We start from the raw sequence: 21,122 nt of genomic DNA on the forward strand, positions 1-21,122 counted from the left end.
GCGATCTGTTCGAGCTTGTTCATGCGAAAATTGAGCTCGCTTTTCTATACTTACCATTTGTAGGGGTGTTCAAAATTCGGTTTTAATCGAATTAATCGACCGAACTGAATTAGTTCGATTAATTCGGTCGGCCACCGAATTAGTTCAGTCGGGAAACGGTTAAGGTTTTTTTGGAATTCGATTAACGGTTAATTCGGTTCGAAATCGATTAATTAACCGAATTAACCTTTAAATATTAAATATAATATATATAATATATGGGTTCAACCCAAACTATTTAAAACCCAATTAATAATTTAAGATCCAATAACTTTTAAACCTAAATCAATATTAATTAATTAAAAAATTCATATAAAATTTTTATTTTATAATTATATATTATTTAAATTAATTGTAAATTGGTTTTTTGAATTAAAAAATATTCAATTTTTATATAATTTAAAAAATTTCGGTTAATTCGAAAATTAACCGAAATTTATTCGGTTCGGTTAATATTTTCAAAAAAAAATTCGGTTCGGTCAACGGTTAAAGAAAAAAAATTCGATTAATAGTAATTCGGTTCAGTCGTCCACCGTTTTAACCGAATGAACACCCCTAACCATTTGTGCTTCTGAACCAAAGGCATTAAACGCCGTTTATTATCCTTGATGATGGAAATGTATACGAGAAATTATCGATTACATTTCATTTTTGCCATCATGTAACCTTGTATATGATACATGACCCCACATAATCTTAGAGCAAAGGGGGATAAGAAAAATAGCATACAACAACAAAAAGGAAATGTAGCATTCGTCTACACCCTATAACCGGAGAATGGTTCGTAGTGTGTCGCATAGGTTTTGAATGGTTTGCTGCTCCTGAGTTGCCTGTAATTCTTGAAGTGGCATCTCCTCGTAGCACCTGCAATGAAAAAGCCGTTAGAAAGAACAAAATAAATGGTAGCTGATAATTCGGAAAATTTACTAGTTCTTACATTTTGTGGTATGCTAGAGCCTGTGCCAGATTCATTAGTGTAGAACTTGAAGTGAGCCTTTGATAAACACTAGGAGGGAGTGGCACCTACAGATTGTTAAACTTGTAAATTATTCACAAACCAATATAGGAGAGGAATCGAGAAAAGGACAAAGATAGGAAGTGACCTCATTTTGTGTTCTTCGACCCTTTTTCAGTTGTCCATCACCAGCAAAAAGTTCCTGCAGCGCTTCCACTGCCACGGTTCCAGTACGATCTTGCTTCATGCCTCTGAGTATATTGTCCGATAAAAGGACAATTGGGGATATATCTGATGCCCTCAAGAATGGAATGGGTACTGTATTACCGGCTGCGTATATAGAAAAGAGCTGCAAAACAATTGACAAAAGGAATCTCAGCTGCAGTAGCTGCAAAAGTAGGAATAATATGGGAGTACGTAAACCATTTGTAGTGATGAATAACAGGATGCGACCAAACAGAAAGCAAACTTGACTAATATCAAGATAAATAACCACAAGTTCCTCATGCTTAAATTCAAGCAAGTTAAACTTCTAAAAGAAGGGCCGCAATTCTCGGCACAACCATTGTAGATTCCTAATTTCATTTGAATTCCAGTGAAATCAACGAAGTTCTGACCTTACTTTCTCATAGAGAATTAGTGTACCACTCATTAATTGATTTGGGCGGATATAGATTACAGAATGGGAATAACCTTATCTTGTAAAGCAAAGGCCTTTTTGTTGCTGACGGTTTCATTCTTCAATGTGCTACTACTGATATCACTGCTATCTTTCGTCCTTGCCTGTGGAACACTGTCTGACCTCAGTTTCTGGTCACCAAGGACAGATATTGAAGGAGAAGATCCCTGAACCATTATGTTCGATTCTTCCATGGTAGTATTGTTTGCTGAAGCACCCTTTCTGTTATCCAACATAGAAAACAGGCCCAAGGAATTGGATGCTTGAGTTGACAAATAGAGGAACAACTTCACTACTTCAGTGATATAGACACACACGACAAATAAAGTTTATTCACACATAGAAGCAAGTACTGGAACTTATTGAACTCTGAAGCGTATAGGAAGGCAAGTGCTGTGATTCAGGTAACTGCCGAGCTGTGCCATTATTAATCAACTTGCTTTCAAAGTGTTCTAGACCAGCTGAAGCTTCTTTACTACTGTGGGGTTCAATTTGAGAAAGTGACTTCCAAGATTCATCCTCACCGTGAACTATTACAGTGCCAAACTCCCCTGTCGATCATAAAATGATCAGAAAATGAAAAAACAAACTGACCAACAAATTTTGTTCGAAAAGTAATAAAGAAAAGTATAATTGACTTAGTTCCAGTCTGCTCCATTTGAGATGTCAACTAAAAACGAAAACCTCGGAACTTTCTTTATATTATTAGATTTGACGTGCAAACAAGGACTCCATACCTTCACCAGTCACTTCCACACCATCTAATATCTGCTGCTTCTTCGAAGTGCCAGATGCAGAAACCTCATTTGCAACTTGAAGACCCATATTTTGAGGCCTTGATGGAACAGTTTCTCCATAATCATCATTCGAATTTGAACCTACCACCGGCTGCTCCAAGTTCAGAGAATTCAGAACCAAAAGAGATGCATAAACATGCATACAATGACACTAGTTAGTGTGTCTAACTCTGAGAATGTATGACTGTCCACAACTAGATGATCATGTTTTTTTTTTAATTGAAAAAAAGAAGATTGACTGCATTTGGAGCAAGAATATACATACATCAAGTCCAGAAACGGCGGGAGCAAGAGTTTTTTCTTGTCGAACCATTGCAGCCCTTATTTGCCTAGCCTTCTCAATCTTTGGCAACATTACAGAAGCTCCACTTTTGCATTTCTCAATGAATTTGTGCTAAGTTTTAAAAGACAGGATGATTTCAGCCAAGAAGTACAAATAAATAAATGAAAGAACCAAAGGAAAGGAAGGTGGTAAAGAAATGTGTAAATAACTAAATAAGCATATTAAAGCAGCAATCCTTTCCCCTCTAACTATTAAAAAAATGCTTCATTTCAACTCTATGCAGTTTGTTACATGTCGTGACCATATTGAAACTCCTGAAAGTCATATAAAGAAACCAGAAACTCCCGTAAATATCAGACAAATGCTATTACAAACTATATCTAGAACCTACGCTAATCATCATTCCTACAACACACGCAGACTTGCAAGATCACCTGATTTTACTTATAGACCAATCAATGATGATATTGACACTAGATTCAAATTTCCAGCCACTAAAAAAATAGAACTTTTACAAGAGCCCATATAAAGTGTATAATCAGACCTGAAAGAACTATCCTTCCAACAGTACAAGTTCGAGCATGGTTAAAATCAAAGCAGTGTTATTATACAATAAAGAATGAAACATAAGTACAAGACGAAAGGGCAAAATCAAACTGACATCTGAGTCTAACCGTATTATTAGTGCATAGAGGGGCCCAAACCAAAAAAATTTAGATTTATGTACGACTATTTTGGAGGAGGGGAAAGAGATGGAATATGCAGGGAGCAGTGGTAGATGGAGTGCAGTCAAGGATTAGAGATCCAAGTCCACCAATGCGCCCCTAAATAAAACCTAAGCATCCAGATATTTGCTTTTACAAAGACTTAGAAAAGAGCAATGTGAAATATACTTCTCACAACAAACATCGTAAGGACCAGTTTGGATTCCCAATTCTATGAAACCAAACAGCCATCAAGCAGCAAATAAGAGTTTTTAACTACCCCTGAAGATAATAAAAGTGCATTAAGCATTGAAGCTTTACATGTGACTTGAATGGTCATAGAGAAAATTTTATGTCACTAGCATGTGGATAAGGTTGTCCTTAGATGATTTAACACTTACTAGCACAGATGACAAGTTTATAAAACAGATTTGAAATGCCTAATCTGAGACCGAGAAGTGAAAACACCTTCACATTATGGTATATGTAGTAAATGCATATGAAAGACAGATGAAAACTCCAAAAAATATAAATTCCTGTGATAGAGGTAGAAAAAGTTATATTACCATACCTTCAACATCTCAGATGCAGTAGGCCGTAGACGTGGATCCTTTGTAAGGCTCTTAGCAACAAAATCATGAAAGATGAGAGACCTGCATGTCAAACTTACCTAAGTTAGAAAACAGAGATATGTGATGTTTTTAATTAACTCATATTTGAAAGCTGCTAGTAGCTTAACCATTTTTCTTTGTCCTCAAGCATTGGAGCTGGCTCTCTTGATATCATAAAAATAACCTATTGCAAACACCAATGATGTTATCATCCAAAGACTGATTGAGAATAGAAGAATACATCATAAAAAACAACAATAAAAAGAAAAGCATAGAGATCCAGAAACACTGAGCAAAATATTTTACATATGCTAAAAGAGCCAATCACAGAAATGCTATCAAATGGGAGTATATGCGTACCCTGCAACTGCTCAAACACTAAATTTCAGCTGATATACCTACCACAACAAACAAAAGCCAAGTTCTCACATTATATCCTGCAGCCATATACCCAATACCCGGAGTAGATGTCCTCAGAAAACCAAGAGGTCTAATTGAATCAAAAAATAACAGTAATGGGGTGCCAAATGTGAAATTCATACTCACATTCTACAACCATTGTAGAAAGACACTAGCTTATGGCTCAGCCCCAGGGTTTATGACAACGCCAAATCTCTGATATTGATAAATTGCTTTAATATGTACCACATCAGAGGACCAGTCCCAGGGGCACTAGTTTTTGAAGAAATTCTATCCCATATCATTAATCATGTCTTTGCCAAGGATAACTAATTCATACGGAGAGAGATTTAAGGCAGGATGCAAGTATGCTAATGCTTAAAACAAATCGAACTTTAAATGTTTTGCATCATGCACGCACTACTTACCCTCATTGGATGCACTGCTGCTCTTGGAGGAAGCCCCTAAAAAATCAAAGAAATCAATCAGATTCAATGGTGGTTATCAATTTCATTCACCTTCAATGTTTCTTTCTCAAAAGTCATTAATTGTACACAAGATTCGATTACAAAAATTGGAGCTACAAGACAACTATTAAATGAGTGTCCCCTATTTTGCCCATAAAAGTTGTCATTTGACTTCTCAGTCCTAACGCTATGAACTAATAATAAAAAATCTTTATTAAAAAATTACTTGGCAGGCTAATATATTCGATTCAGATAACTCAACAAGTCCAAATGCATTCTTTTAGAAATGTAAACAGAAGGAATAAGATGCATTGCCCTTTAAAGCTTTTGCTGAGAGCTGCAAAGCAATAGACAGAAATAATAAGAATACCTCTGCCATTTCAATTGCAGATATACCAAGTGCTCACAAATCCACCTGGAAGTAAAATGTTTAAAACACAAAAGTTAGACAAGGGACAACTTTACTGCTACAAAGAAATTAAAGAATTTTCCATAAGAATCAAATCAACCATTCATACTAACATCATCCATACAATATTTACTAGCAAGAAAAACTTTCCATAAGAATTCTGATAAGGCAGAATCTTCCACTGGTTTTCAAGAAATTTGGGATTTTACGAACTATTTCTTTTGCTTTTGGATTTTCCCAAATTTGTTTTACCATCTAAGCTACATACTGCAATTCCAAACTTTCAAGCTTTTAGACCAGTGGAAGAAAGCATGCTGTGATCTTTTCATTAGAAAGGCCCATTCTCCGAGTGCTAAGATCTCCAACTTTAGGTGTCATACTTCAGGATTGTACTACATATCTAGATAGGAAGGTATCCTATATTTTCTGTTTTCCCAATATAACGAAGGTCTGTTTCACACAAAACATTAATTATACTTTATTAACTGATCCTAGGAGCCATAGAAAACTATTATTTTCCTTTCTTGCTGCTTAAAAATTGATAGTTTTAATAAAAGTTTATGCAATTTCCAACCAACACATCATGCAATGGATCAAGAAACATCAATGTCAACATACAAAACAAATAACCCATTCCCAGTTCTATCAAAGGAAAAAGGGAGAGAGGCTAAGCATTAAACGCAAAACCTGAACGAAGACCAAACCATGCAGCTCAATTGATAAGATACCTTTCCATCATAGCGACTTTCCTGAATAACTTCTGGAGCCATCCAATGTGGAGTGCCAATAAACTGGAAACAGAACAAGAACAGTGTTATTCACACACTTCCAGTAGTTGAGAACAATAAATCACCAAATCAAGATATCAATAACACAAATATCCACCAGTCAAAATAAGGTGAGGCAAAAGATAGCTATTACTACATAAGCTGCAGCATTCATCTCCTGAACAGTTGCACGCACCATAAGGTTTCCATAATAAAGGAAGTTGTGGAGTTTTTGGTATGCCTGTTGTGTATAATCTGTTGTTTCGTGCCTTTAACATGAAATCTAAAGAGCTAACCTCTTAAAATTATTAATTCAGTTTATCACTGACATTGATAAGAAAGTGTAGGATGATTTTTATTTCAGTCAAGTCTTTTCTTCTGTAGATATGCTGGCTTAGATAAACCAAAGAATGCTCAAAAGAAGTGAAACATTAGAAAACATTGTGAACTAGACAGAGAACTACATACTGTATTCGGCTTTGACATGGTTCTTGTTGGATGTTTTGTGTTAAGTTTTATGTTCTTCTGTTGGAAGTGTAGGAGTTTGTTCAATCTTGTAATCTGGTTCTTGTGAATAAAAGTTTTCTTGGCTCTCTTTTCCTCCTTCGTTGTTCCTTCATGTTACTCTCATAACATGGAGGGATTGAAGGAGGATTTTAATGAGGCCTCTTTCTATCAAAAAAATAATAATCAGAATATCACCATATTTTCATATCAACAAGCTGTCAAAGGGGAAAAAAGGTAAAACTTTAAGCCCAGATGGGAACAGCTTTCACATAAACCATTTCCCCTCAACTTTGTCTCAAAGATTTTCTTGACCATCTTCAAGACATCTCAAGTCAATACTCATGTCTTCCAACTTCTAGGGCATATCATTCAAATTCAATTAAAAAGTGAAATGTTCCAAAGGGGCCCATATGTTTACCACATTTGTCACCTAAGATTATGCTCAATATTCAATTAGAAAGAAAAGCACTATCATTCCAATCTTTCTATAAATTAAAAGCACCATCCAAATTAATAAAAGCAATGTCTTAGGCAGATTAGTCACATATCAAATTGATAATCTCTAGCAAAAGGATATTAATGCAATTTTATTGTTTCCGCTGTATTGTCTTATATAAAAAGAAAGGGTAGCAGGTAAAATGTGTTTCTAGGACACCTTCTTTGCTAAATACTATTGACAGACCGGATAGAAACTTTTTTATCATGCAAAGTGCGCAATTGTCAAGAAAATAGTTATTGAATAGTTACTAATCATATCAAAGACAACAACAAAAAAATTTGAACTTCCTAATTTGCCATTGACTTCAATCTGAAAAAAAGTTGCACAAAGTGTACTCACCTAATTTTACCTCTCCTTGTTCAGTTAACAAGATATTACCACCTTTGATATCTCTATGAACTTTGAAAATCATGTGCAAATATTCAAGGCCCTGCATGAGAAAAAAAATAAAAAGAGATGATGTTAAATAAGAAAGTTGATACAAATCAGAGAATGCATGAACATTGTTGTGGAGTATTATTTAATTCCACACTAAATTGACTTAATAATACCTTTAAAGCTTCCCTACATATATATGCTATCTGATATTCCTCTAAAGGCTCCTCAGTAACATGAATTAAATCAGCAACACTTCCACCTCCACAGTATTCCATTACTATCTGCCCAAAAATGAACATAAGTTATTCAAAAAACACAAATATCAGGAAAAAGCAAATGCTTCAAACACAAATTAAATTAAATCAATACAATCTAGAAACTGAACTCAACTCAAACAATCAAGAAATAAAATCTTGATGGAGAAAAATGTTTATTACACTAACCCAAAGATATTCATCCCCTTGATAGCTCCCATGGTACCGAACAACATTTGGATGACTACATTGCTGCAACATCTCAATTTCACCACGAATTTTTTCATACCCTTGTTCCTAAAAGTAAACAAAATTAATAGCATATTCCCAGTTGATTATTCAGCCAGTATTACAGACTACATCAAATATAAAAAAGAAAACCGTACATACCCCTTCCGATAAAGATAGAACTTTAATGGCAACAAGCTCAGAAGTTTTTATATCTCTGGCCTTGTAAACAGCCCCATAAGAACCTTTCCCTGCCACCAAAATTCCAATATCAGTTAACAATTGTACTTTCCCTAAAATCAAGAATTCCCAGTCATTAAAAGACAAAATCACAGTTCACTTAGCATTTACATGATAAACATGTGAGCATGAGGATGAACATCACTCAATTGTCTTAAATTAGTACAAATAAAAACTTACCCAGCTCATTGAGCAACTCATATTTAGTGGAAGGATCTTCTCTAGTGACGTTATCTGGAATCGAACTCAAGGAAGCCTTACTATTTTGCAAGAACCGACTCTCTTCCCCTTGCAAAGACGTAGACGAAGTAGAGCTCCTTTGTTTCCCAAACCCTAGCTCTCCCATACTCGCAACCGCTCTCTTAACCACAGTTCCACTCCCTTCCCTCTCGCACCTCACCGTTGATCTCACCACAAACGTCCCAAAACCTTCCCCATCTTCCTCCTCCTCCTCCTCCTCTTCATCATCATCAACGTCAAATCCATCTCTCATAGCCCCCATCGGGCTCGCCACGGGCGCTTGCGGTGACTTAAACGAATACGATGCTTGACCGCGAGTGCTACGTCCGCGATCGGATTTCACGATCACGGTCCCAAAATCTCCGTCATCGACGTCGACGTCAAAATCGGTAGGACCGCCGCCAAAGTCTTTAGGTAGACGTTTGAGGAGAGGAAGGAGGGAGGAGTCGTCTTCATCTTCTTCGTAGCCGTCCTTGTAAATCATTGTGGCGTAAAGGTCCGACTCACGAGGACCTTGTGCTTTAGGTTTGGATCTACCAGAACCGGAGTCGGATTCAGATTCGGATCCTGAGTGGACAACGAAAGTAGAGTAAAGGTCGGATTTCGCCGGAGCTTTACGGGTCCGACGAGTGCTGGGCGGGTAATTCATGACTGTTCCCTTTCCACTCTCGCAGACAGTAAGCTCGTTGAAAGTCAAAGCAACTCAGAGCAGTAAACGCATAACCGCAAAATAGCCGTTGCGCGCTGAATAAACAAAGACCGAAATTTCCGTTACACTGGAAATTTGGTGGGCCTCGCCAATGCAATGTATTTGATATTGCTAAAGCCCATACATTTAACTACATTTTATATTGGCCCAAGAAAAGAAAAAAATGATTAAAGGCTATTTATGGATTCTGCCGAGACCTAACAAATTAAAAAAAAAAACCTAAATGGAAACTAAAAGAAAAGCAAAGTCCATACCCCAAGCAAAACTTTTCGAGATAATGTTCTAAAAGAAATTAATTCACGAACTAATGCACTCCCAAGATTAATTGCTCAAATAGAGTGAAATCCACAGTGTTGGCCGTAGGTCGTCATACCTTTCGGGCGACCTTGTAGGTCGCCATGCACTCCGGGCGACCGAGGCCATCCGACCGAGGCTATCCGAGAGCATCAGAGGCCATCCGAGAGCATCAGAGGCCATCCGAGAGCATCCGAGACCATCCGAACGAGCTATGCGAGGACATCCGAGGGCAGCCGAGCGAGCTATGCGAGGGAATCCGAGGGCAGTCGAGCAAGGGTAGGTCGCCCGGAGTGCATGGCGACCTTGTGGTGACCTACAAGGTCGCCCGGAGGGCATGACGACCTATGTGTTGGGACATGCATGTGCCATGCAACACGTTCATTCTCTCTGTTTGAGCAAGGGTAGGTCGCCCGGAGTGCATGGCGACCTACAAGGTCGCCCGGAGTACATGACGGCCTACAAGGTCGCCCGGAAGGCATGGCGACCTACGGCCAACACTGTGGATTTCATTCTATTTGAGCAATTAATCTTGGAGTGCATTAGCTCGTGAATTAATTTCTTTAAGAACATTATCTAGAAAGTTTTGCCCCCCCAGGCCATGCACCAGAAGACATTTTCAACAAACCCTTGGTATTGCCTTGCAAACCGAGGGCTTCTTCATTTCCATGGATAGCTTCAAATGTTCAGTCAAATCCACCGCATCACCATCATCCTCACAGGCAACCCATTAGAAGGCTTGAAGTAACTGAACCAACCATAGAAGAACCGTCGCCAGACCCATGACTTTGCCGGGGCAAACCCTACGACCAGATCCGAATGATGCCAACCTAAGATCAGAACCAATGACACTCACTTCCTCTTCCATGAACCGCTCGGGGTTGAAGTTTTCTGGGTTCGGCCAGACTTTTTCGTTATGAGTGATTGCACACATGTTAACCATCGTTGTGTTTCCCGCAGGAACCAAGTGCTCCCAGACGTGAACGTCGTGGATGGCGAGACGAGCCCATGAAAGAAGTGGCCCCGGAGGGTGAACACGAAGAATCTCCTTCACGATGGCTTGAATATAAGGCAGGTTTTCAATGTCGAAATCGGAAACCCGGTTGGATCTTACGACGACAGCATCGATCTCGGCATGAGCCTTGGCTTGGATTTCTGGGTTTAAAACAAGCCTCGGTAGGATCCATTCCAGCAAGATTGCCACAGTATCAGCCCCCCTGAAGATCATCACCTGTAAACACACAAGTAAAAGCTTGAAACAAAACAAAAGACAGATTCTTGAAGGTGATCAAATTAGTATAAATGGCCGACCCATAAAACAACAATCATATCGGAGTTGTTGAGTTTTTCATGTTTCTCTAAATCAAGCAATACATCAACAAAGTCCGCTGCATTATTGCCATCATCACCACTAATCCTTTTCAGTGCATGTTATTTGATGATTTTGCCGACGAAAACATTAACTCTCGAAACCAAATTCCTGCATCTTTTCCTCACTTCTTGCAGATCAAGCAAGCTAATGAGAGAGAAATGGTTGCTCCAATTGAATATTCCCAACAACTAGTACCCTTCACTCACAAGTTCCTCGAGTTCCAGCCCTTCTATATCAGGGTTCTCGAAGTCGTATTTTTTGCCAAAGACAGTCGCCATCACAGTGTTCAACGACCCGAAATGGAGCACCTTCCTTATTAAAACATCGTCTCTTGTTTCCATCAAACACTTTATCTCCTCCACCATTTTGGCACCAATCTCGCGCCTGAACACTTCAAAGCCAGCGATTCTCTTGGGGCTGAATAAATGGTTAGCTGAGATTCACCTCAGATTCCTCCAATAATCACCATAAGGAGCGAACCCCATTGCTCTGTGAAACAAAAGCTCATAGGCTGACTCCTTCACCGGCCTATCGGCAAAACTGCGGCACTTAGTGGGAATGAGAAACGGCGTGAGTTTGAAACAAAACAAAACGAGGCAAAAAAAAGAAAGAGGGAGCGGCACTAGTTTGTCGGTGACCATATTCACCTTACAGAGTTATGATAAGTAGCAGTCGTTCAATCTTTTTCCATAAACTCAAATATTAAATAATATTAAAAATATTATTAAATATCCATAATTTTCATATTTGTATTTCTAAATTTTCTATTATAAACATCATTTAAAATATTTTATATACTTATAATCATTAACATATTAATAATTATATTTATACAAATTTTAACATGTCTATTTATTTATATAAACTTTTGATTTCAAGTCATATCGTATGAATTGTGTTATACTTATCCAACATTACTAACCTAATAATTATTAAACTATATCAAATATTACTCAACTATAAATAATGTATACGACATCGTTTTAAATCATTTTAAAATTACACAACTAAATGATATTGTTTAGGTATGATTAGAGGTGCACAAAAAATCCGAATATTTGATTTTACGTAAAAAAATATCCGAAATCGGATTTGAGAAAAATCGGTTTTTTTAAACCGGATCGGATATTTTAAAACTGGATAGTATAACCGGTTTGGAAAAAAATTAGACGACCGGATTTTTTACCGGATTAAAAACCGGTTTGAAAAAAACGGATAAAAAACTGGTTTTTTATCCGGAAAAAAATCCGGTCTGGGGTTTAAAAATCCGGTCTGGAGTTTAAAAAATTGGATGACCGGATTTTTTACCGGATTAAAAACCGGTTTTTTTAAAAAACGAATTTTTTCAAACCGAAACCGATTACATCATCCGGCCCTCTAAACCGATTATGATCCGAACCGATTTTTTTATAAACCGATTTTTTGACTTGGTGAAAAAATCGGATCGGATTTAAATCCGGCTATGTGCATCTCTAGGTATGACATCTACATCAACAATTATCATTTATAGTATCATATTGGTATCAAATTAATTGTCCAGTAATATAATTGAAACTAAAAAGAAAATTTAGTCTTATAAAAAAATTTAAAGTTCAGTACTATAAATGATATGTCTAAAGTTGAGCAATGTTTTATGTAGTTTACATTTATTACAATTATGATCATTGTTGTTATTATAATGATGAAAAGGGAGAAAAAAATGTAATAGGAGATTGTTCAAACGCCATCAAATCTAGAATCAAGCACAATGTAACATAATATTATTACAATTAGCTCCTCTAAAGATCGAGCCATAAACATATACACACCATTCAATTTTCTAAAAACGTTCCTGTTTGACACAAAATCGGAAATCGGATATGACTGAGTTAAATATACCTATATCCGACACGCATACTCAAATTTTGCATGAATATCATCAGCCAGCGAAACTCGTTCTCAAGCAGCTTCATAATTTTGAGAATAGTGTGAATAACAAGGATCCTGCATTGATTCCGATGGCATCGGAATCAGTTGGCTTGTCAAAGTTATCACCATCATCGCCATAGATACGCTCTGAGAAGTGAGAAGGAAATCCTGTATTTAAACTGGCCGAAACAACCTTCAAATCCCGCGAGCATCAACTGAAGTAAGATGGTATGTTAATTACTGCACTTCCTGCAGATGCCAGATTGGCTGCTCGATTACTTCCAAAGTTCTTTCGGTTTGACTCCTTAGCAATTCTTGATCCAAACTAACCAACCAAATCGAAAGAAATTTAAATCAAGTCATAAGAAACATACCATCTCGAACATTAAGCAACTAATCAAAGAAGGCATAGGGATAACATGATAGAACTTGTTTCTTAGCCAGTTTTTGTGCAAACTATATATAATTAGCAGATCCCTGGAAATAGTTTTACTCTTTTAGCAAGAAGAACGATAGAGTTCTCGTAAAGTTGAATATTATACAGAAGAGCATAAAATAACCCGAAAAAGGGGAAAAAGAAAAAAAAAAAACGGACCTGAATAGCTCTCTTGGGAAGAATTGCAGCATTATGCAAACCAAGCATTTGTGCTACCTAAAACAAGTTGTGTTTGATCAGTTTTAACCCCGAAACTAAAATTGCAAGGTACAATAACATTTGAACATGAATGAAGTCGTGAATACGACAAAAGTTTTAAAAAAAAAATCGACTTCTACAAAAGAAATACTTTCGGTGAATCAAATGTGAAAAGTTAATATGCTGACCTCTCTAAGAATCTTCTTATCACCTTTTCCACTTGGCTGATCAAGATCTGCAACCTCCCAAAGGGGAATATCCAAAAGTGTCCTAATAACGTCTTCATCTAAGAACGGAAATCTAGCCTAATAAAGGACACGATAAAGAGTTCAGATGGAATGCAACGGTCGGCAGCAAGACTAAGAGAATAAGACTATTAGCAGTACCTCCTTTCCGCTATCAGCTATACATCTATCATCTCTTCCTAGATTTCTTTTCCAAATTCTCTGCATGTCCAATTTCATTTCCTCATGTAGCCCGAGCTAACTATTGACAGAGAATCAAGTAATTTCCCTTAAAATAAGGACAACATGTTTATAGACAACATATTTTTCATCCACAACAGAAACAGACCTTTCATGCCTATACTTCGTTTTGTGCCGACCATATCCAGCACATTGCTCATCTGCACCAGAGCCAACAAGCAATATTCTGGCCCTCGATGTGTACTTAAGATGTTTATCTTCATCAATCCCGTGATTACATGTCCAACCTTCTCCACGAGCAGCAGGCCACAAGGCTATTCCTATATTCAGGTCCTGAAAGTTAAAATGCAAAATGGGGTTTCACCAGTTAGGTAAATTAGTACCAAGCGATTTATATATACACATGATATAAGTACCTAAGTAGTTGGTTCAGAATGTTTAAAAGCAAATTGTATTCCATTTTCACTGAAGGTGCGACATTGTTTTTAAATATTGAACAAAGAAGAATGTTAGATAGTCAAGTACTTCGGTGGAAGCTAGCAGTCAATAGGATCATGGAATAAAAACAAGTACCATGTACGTATTTGCAGGATTAATGAGTGATAAGACACGCTTTGTTTCCCAGGTCAACTTTGATAAATCAGCATCGATATGAACAAGTCTCCACCTGTATTCCCAACAGATTTGCATTTCAACAAGCAACAAAATTAAAATTGTGATGCTTAGATAAAACGTTATTTTTCACTTTCAAGGAAGCTAAACATTGAACCTTCTTACGGGTGCAACCCTTCTAAGCTCCTTAACTCCTGCTTCTGCGCTGATTCTGTCAGGAGCAGATTCACCATCAAAGCTCACATTAAGGAGATCAATCTAATCTGCCAAGAGATATCAGAATACACAAAAGCCTCAGATAAAAGTCCAAATGACATACTTCAGTTTAGTTAAAGAAAATAACGCTTTCTAGAGTAAAAGAATGACATTTCAGCACCAAAAGAAAGAGGTGGTTTACATCCCATTATATCTCGCTTTTAAACTCCTTCAAACCTCTTGTGCTTAACAAAGGTGAAGGGTAAAAGAATAGCTAAGACCAAAATTGTGAATAACACCACCTTGAATGTCACACTCAAAGGTCCACGTCAAAATCAACCTCTATATCGTAAATGAAAGACCAGTAAGTTGTTTTGCATCACTAAAATTCACTCATATAAGACATATGATTTAGTTAGTGCAAAATAATAATAGTTCTCTATCCATTGAATTACAGATTGTATATGGCCAGCTATATTTCTGGTTCGAAACAAGGCACATGGATGAGTTCCTAATAAATTATACAGTTTCCAACAAGTTAATTTACAAGAAATAAATACGTGCATATATAAAAGAAGATGGATAGCAATACTTACAATTAGGATCTAGGCATTGATCCAATAATGCAGCAAGGATCATAGAATCCAATCCACCAGAAAAGAGAACAGCCACGGGAACAGTTTCTTTTTGGGCCTATACATCCATTTAAGCAAAAATAAGTTAAAAAATTTTAAAATCAATTATAGTTCCAACCACTAAGATAAAGCATTCAAGCTTCAACAAGTCAAACTACACTCCTGATGTGAGCAGCAGACCAACTTTTTAGTCTTGAATTGAACTTTTATCCATAAAGAAGTGAAGAACTTAACCCAACATATCTTTTCCTAACTGTAAGAACAGCAAAAGTAAGTCGGCTCACTCAGTTAGACCTGATAAATATTATGCAGTGATGTGCGTCGCATCATTGATTCCCTCAAAGCTGTCAGCACATTTTGCGCCAACACTGAAGCTGAAGCATGAGTAGGCCCTATTCAATCAAAATAAAGAATCGATGATAACAAATCATCATGAATTTTAAATCAATAAACCACATAAGAAAACTCATTCGGAAAGAAATTTTTAAAAAAGGAACAAGACCACAAAAACATACTACCAAATAATCTAAAAGTTGCATACTAGTATAATTCAATAAAAAGAACCAGGTTTATGCATAATTGTAGTTCAACACCAACGTACCTGACGAAGCTGAATTGATGTCAAGTTCAGCACTTAAATTCCTAGAACGGGAAAAAATCAACTGTGCGGGTTCAGGTTTGACTGAAACTCTTTCCCATTCAATCAGTTCTTTCAGCATAACATTTGACCACTCATGTTTCTTGATAATGATATCACCAAGAAATCTCCTATCTGATTTTGTAGCATCTACTGACATGCTATATATCCCACACGAAAGCTCTTCCCAAAAATTGATGCCATTAGACCCATTTTCAACTTCAAAATCTGCAACAGGGTGGCATTGTTTGATACACAAGCAGTAACATTCATAACATTCATAGATGCATAGTCTACAATAGATCAAAAGTTATGACTCGTGGTATCATAGTTAGATTTGATCAATGGGATAAACAGTGAATCAATTATATACCTGAATCTAGTAGGCTTGAAGAAGTCGGTGACACCGAAGAAAGCAGAAACCGAGGATCATCCACAGTTGGCCAATGAACAATAAGGCTTCGCCTACCAAATGCATCTCGACCAAACCACAGGGTTTTTGAGCTTTCCTGGCAATGAAAAAAGAATAAATCCTCACTAACAGATTGCCTAAAGAAAATATCATTCTCTACCAAATTAAAAAATGACGCACAGTGACTTACCACTGGGGGTTACCTGCCAGTAAATGATAGCCCATGGTCCTTTTATAACTGAAAGAACATCAGGAACAGAACCTTTCCCTTGTCCATTAAAATCACATGTCGTCTTATGTTCCTGAGAACAACAGGAACAGCAGTTTCCCAGAGATTGCATAAGAATTGCAGTGTCATTGTTGTCACTCCCAACCTCAATTCCCCCACATATTTCATCTTTAACCATACAACAAGAAAAAAGAAAACTACGCCATGGGACAATTCACTACCTTACAAAACAAAGGACCATAAACCAAACTATCAAATCAACATAAAGTAACAAACTTTACCGTTATAAACAAGAATATTCCCAAAAGAATCTACCAATGGCTGAATAACAGGAGCTACTCCCCTTAACTGCAACGTAGCTCCTAGAAAAACAAGTTCTGCAAAACATCCAGAAATGTTTGACCCGCTTTCAAGCACGTGAGATTCCTCATGAACAGAAGAAACCCAAGAGTTTAAAGAATTTGAAGTGTCTATGTGAAGAAGAAGAAGCTTCTTGGCGCCTAAACAGTCGGGACCTCGTCTTTGTAAAGCTGCTTTAAGATCATCTAATGAAAAAACCATATGAGTTTTAGAGGATGAAGATACGGAATCGATATTTTGAGCCGATAAGTCGAAGCGAATGCCGGAGACAAGTAAAGCAATTCCACACATCTTGTTGCCGGCGGCTCGCTCTGTCCACTCGGATTTCTCAGTTGTTTTGAGGGTTTTGACTTTTGAGTTTTGACTTTTGAGTTTTGACCATGATAGGAAGCAGCACTCCAATAAATTCCTTTTAAGTGAGAATGATTTAAAGAGTGGGAAAATTATATACACGATCATTTGACTATTAATTAAATTACATTTTAGTCATTTGATTAAAAAATAGTTTTCTGTGACTAATTGGGTGAGTTATTTTAGTCATTCTGTCGTCCCACCAACGAGCTGCAGCTTTCCAAAGGAACCATCACGACCACCAAAATGTATTTCAATATTAGCGACACGTCGATCATCGTTCTTGAGAATTTATGACTAGGCAATTGATTGCAGCCGGTTTTCATATTCTTCTGATCCCATGCATTGCAGGAGCAAGCAATTCTGGTGAAGCAGGAAGCTCCGGTTGCACTCAGTCCTTGCAAGATCAAATCAACCAAGAGGCTACATATTCTTCCAAGGTAAAAAATAAACGAATCCCTCAAAACTCTTGGATCCGAGGTCGAAACACTTCGTAAAATGGTCGAAAATAGAGGTAGAGAACGAGGACATGCCTTGCGTTTTCACGAGGGGAGACGGTCTGAACGGGAATGGAGTAAACGGCATTCTATACAAGTATGGTAAGGGAGAAGAAGCGAGGATAATGTGTCTGACATGGAAAGATATAATCTAAGATATAAAGCTACAATATTTACTCATAAAAAATCTTTACCAAGAGAGTAAAAGATATTGATACCATAAAGAAGGAAATAAATGATAGGATCCATGAAAATAAACACGAAAGTTGCAATATCTCATTAGATTTTCAACATTGTTCATAGAAAGCTCAAGATATCAAATAAGGAACATATTAAATTGCTAAACCTACCAAGTTCAGCATTACAAAAGCAATGGAAATGGAAAACATGCATAAAGCAGCGTACAAACACTTTTTTTTTCTCCCAAATTCTCATCTTTTATTTTTCTGCAGATCATTTAGGGTTATTCTCAGCCAGGGGAAGACAGTTCTTATTTTAGGTGCGAATGTAAAAACTACAAGTCTGTTATGATTTTCATTGTTTTGTGCAATTAAGCAGTTCCATCGGGATCATAGCATGCTCAAATAAACCATATTAAACTTCCGGAGGAGGTCGAATTCGCTTTAACCAATGGACAACTTGCCTCATCGTTGGCCTCGTTAATTGAGAGGCTATCGACCGTGCACGTAATGGCCAAGTGCAGCAGTTCCATGAGGTGGTCGTGCGGACTGTTTTCCCACAACCTTGTAGTGAACACATCATTTGCTTGACCCTATCGCAACATCATGCAGGCCCAAGAGATGATATTGAAGCCATTTTCATGAGCAAAAAACGAAGGATCCAAGGCTTTCTTATATGATATCAACTCAAACAGCACGACCCCATAGTTGTAGACATCGGCCTTCTCAGATACACGACAGGTCATAGCATACTCTGGTGCAACATATCTGAATGTTCCAGCCACACCCACACTTTTGTTGCGTGGGTTTTGGAGGTACCCAAAAGCCTTGAAAATCCGAAATCAGACACATGAGCATTACAATCATCGTCCAACAATATGTTACTTGGCTTGACGTCCCGATGCAGAACCTTCGGAGTGCATTGGTCATGCAGGTATACAAGTGCATGGGCTATATCCAGAGCAATATTGTGAATAATCTTCCAATCCACAGCTCTTGCGGACCTTTCCTTAATAAAATTTTCTAAATTACCACCTGAAAAATAATTGTATATGAGAAACATCTCTGTTTCACTGGCATGATACCCTATTAGAGTCACAAGATTAGGGTGCCTCATTGTTTTGAGGGTCTTTACCTCAGCATAGAACTGCTGATCACCTTGGAACCTACTGACAGCAAGCCTCTTCACTGCAACTAGGGTTTCCGGAGCTATTTCAGCCTTGTAAGTCGCACCAAAACCTCCGTTCCCAATGCAGTTGCCAACACTAAATTTCCCCGTGGCCTGGACAATTTTTTCATATGTCAATGGAACCCCAATGTCAACGAAAGTGGTTATTTCCCTTGATTCGGAAACCTGTGCCCTGGAAGGGAAGACCCATTTCCTGGTGCTTCAACTGATGAAGCCCTTTGGGAATCAAACCTCTAAGCTTGTTTCCACTTAGGTCAAGAAAAACAAGAGACTTCAAGTCCCTGAAGCTTTTGGGGAATTATCTCGGTAATTTGATTCTCGGAGGCATCCAAATATCTAAGAGATATGCAGATTGCACCAATTCTTAACGGAATATGACCGGACAATCGGTTCATGCTGACATTAGCAATCATCCCATGGACCTTGTTACAGTTCCCAAACAAACTTCGAATTGATCCAGTGAGCTTGTTTCCACCAGCGAGAAATGCATAAACAATCTGGTCCTCCGTTCTCGTTGATGCAATTGGCAGCCTTGGGAGCGAACCAGAGAAGTTATTTCGGCCAAAATTGTGAACTAACATCGCTTTCAAACCGGAAAATGGCAAAATCATTGCAAGTTGTTTTTATATTTAAAGAATGATAAATATGCAGATGCCAGATCACGGATTCGGAGAAGTTCATAACTCGAGGAGGAAAAGCCAGGGCATACTCTGTGATTAAATCCGGGGATTGATCCAGACATGAGGTTTCCACTGATATCAAAGCGTGACATACAAGGAACTGGAAGTTTATCATCAAGCTGGCCGGTTAGCCTGTTCGAGCTCAAATCTAGATGCTGCAATTTCTTGCATCCATTGAACACTCCAAATATTTCCCCACTGAAGTTGTTATGAGCTAAGTTCACGATTTCCAAATTCTCACAGCTGTGCCAATTCCTTGCCAACTTCCCCCAAGATTTGCCCTCGGCACCCAAAGCATTCTAAGCTTCGGAAGGGTAGTAGTTGTCATGGGAATGGAGCCTCGTAAACGATTATGCTCATCAGTCGTAGCAAGTGGCAATCTAAATGATAGCTCTGCACTTGAACTCTGCTCACTCAGCACATGATCAAAGAGATTAGAAAGGACAAGAACCGACAACCAAACAAAATTTTCAAGCTCTGCGGGGATTAAACCGCTATGTTTGCTTCTAGAAACATCGAGAATCTCGAGCTTATGCAGTTGGCCGAGTTCATTAGGAATAACACCATCCAACATGTTCGAAAACAACAAAAGAGTCTGTAAACGTTGACAATTCCCCAGACTATCAGGAATCCTCCCAACTAAGAAATTCCCCGACAGATCAAGATACTCTAGATACCGACAATTACGTCCAAAATTCTCGAAAATCGACCCGTTTATCTGATTATTAGACAAATAAAGACCCTTCAACTTGTAGAAACCTCCAAGATAACCACGCATAGACCCCTTCAGCTTACTCCCAGCTAAATTCAAAACCTCCAAATTCACAAATTTGGACAGAGATCCCGGGATGTCCTCTTTGTTTCATAACGGCAGAAAAATGGTTGTAATGCGTTGTTTTCTTAGGGGGAGGAAATTGTGAGTCTGAACCGTTCATCCACACAAGGCGGCTTCATGGAAGACCAGGCTGATTGTGGGTCCCATTTTGCATCCCATCTAATTCTTTCCATCAGCATCAGCATCTCTCTTTTCCAAACGATGTGATACTATATATTATACTAGGGTAAACCATAAATTGGTCAACCTAGTTTATTTTTGATTTTTTAAATTAATTCTAAGAAAATAGTAATACTTTGAATATTTATATTATCGATTTATAATATTATGATGATTTAAACATTATTTAATGTTGTTATAGTGAAAAAGTTGATTTTTATTTTAATATTAGTAAATATAAATTTGACATTTAATTTGAAAATTATTTATTTTAATAATATTAATTTAATTTTTAAATCTAATCAAAATCTCTTGTCTTCGATTATTACTCACCAACATCATCGATTAAAATCT

At 37.6% G+C, this 21,122-nt stretch overlaps 4 pseudogenes; all 4 read right to left on the reverse strand.

Annotated features, from left to right (window-relative positions):
* Positions 1–661: 661 nt before the first annotated feature.
* Positions 662–9,196, reverse strand: LOC120193339 (annotated as a pseudogene).
* An 862-nt stretch (positions 9,197–10,058) lies between these two features.
* LOC120193414 lies at positions 10,059–11,472 on the reverse strand (annotated as a pseudogene).
* Positions 11,473–12,640: 1,168 nt separating this feature from the next.
* On the reverse strand, positions 12,641–17,237 carry LOC120193338 (annotated as a pseudogene).
* Positions 17,238–18,320: 1,083 nt separating this feature from the next.
* On the reverse strand, positions 18,321–20,794 carry LOC120193416 (annotated as a pseudogene).
* Positions 20,795–21,122: the final 328 nt, after the last annotated feature.

The sequence above is a fragment of the Hibiscus syriacus genome, unplaced genomic scaffold (assembly GCF_006381635.1).
Source record: "Hibiscus syriacus cultivar Baekdansim isolate YM2019G1 unplaced genomic scaffold, ASM638163v2 tig00116995_pilon, whole genome shotgun sequence".
Taxonomy (NCBI): domain Eukaryota; kingdom Viridiplantae; phylum Streptophyta; class Magnoliopsida; order Malvales; family Malvaceae; genus Hibiscus; species Hibiscus syriacus.